The sequence below is a fragment of the Mandrillus leucophaeus genome, unplaced genomic scaffold, assembly GCF_000951045.1.
Source record: "Mandrillus leucophaeus isolate KB7577 unplaced genomic scaffold, Mleu.le_1.0 Scaffold11, whole genome shotgun sequence".
NCBI classification, from domain to species: domain Eukaryota; kingdom Metazoa; phylum Chordata; class Mammalia; order Primates; family Cercopithecidae; genus Mandrillus; species Mandrillus leucophaeus.
In genome coordinates, this window is record NW_012099209.1 from 622,602 (window position 1) to 623,875 (window position 1,274).

Genomic DNA, 1,274 nt, shown 5'->3' on the forward strand with positions numbered 1-1,274 from the left:
CCACCATGCCTGGCTAATTTTTGTATTTTTAGTAGAAACAGGTTTTCACCATGTTGGCCAGGATGGTCTCGATCTCTTGACCTCGTGATCCGCCCACCTCGGCCTCCCAAACTGCTAGGATTACAGGCGTGAGCCATTGCGCCCGGCCGTGCATCACTATTTTGATGCATCATCTCCAAACCACCCTGCCCCAGCATCGCCGAACTACCGTTGTGTCCAGCCTCCCTATACAGCTTCCCGCTCTGCTCACAGGGAAGACGATGGAGGGAGGAGCCTAGGCGTGGGTTTCCCGCGTGTGGAAGGTGTCCTCAGACACCTCTTTCCCCAAGTCATTGACGTGAAGCTGATTTTGTCATCGGTGGCTGTGGAAACTGCCCAGAAACAGGAGCAAGGTCTCTGAGACCCTGTCCCGGCTAGACTTTCTCTGGGCTTCGGTGTCTCCTCCTAGAGCTGGGCATTGACTCTGTCCAGGACTCTGCTCAGTCACTTCCTGGCTGGTCCCCAAGTGCTCAAGTGCATGATGAGATTAGGGCTTCCCCAGGCAGGAAACGGCCACATTGGACCCCTCCCTCCCCAATCCCTAGTTCCTCTTATCTTCCCCAACCCTGGCCCTCAACTAGGCCCTCCTGCTCCCAGACCCCTCCAACCCCTGTCCCCCATCCCCTGTAGCCCAGCCCTGAGCACACTGGGGCCAGAACCACCCATACTGGACTCCCCCAGGGCACGACAGGTTGAGGCCTCTCTGAGGCAGGGAGGGACATTGAGGGGCCTTGTGCAGGAGAGGGAAGGGGTACCCCCTGAGCTTCAGTTTCTTCATCTGCACGATGAGCCCCCATCTGATGGTGCCCAGGAGTGGGGATGTGCTGGAGTTAGAGGAGGGAGGCCCCCTCTGGAGGCCGGCTCAGGGACCCTCCAACCTGACCACCTCACTCAGGGTCCCCTGTCACTGCACCTGGGGCCCCAGGCTGTGGTGGGCCAGTACAGGAGCAGAGGTGCTTCAAGAACAAAGGCTGGGGCCAGGCACAGTGGCTCATGCCTGTAATTCCAACACTGGGAGGCCGAGGCAGGTGGGAGGCCGAGGCAGGTGGAATGCCTGAGGTCAGGAGTTTGAGACTAACCTGGCCAACACGGTGAAACCCCATCTGTACTAAAAATACAAAAATTAGCCGGGCGTGGTGGTACGCGCCTGTAGTCCCAGCTACATGGGAGGCTGAGGCAGGAGCATCGCTTGAACCCAGGAGGCACAGTTTGCAGTGAGCCTAGATCGAGCCACT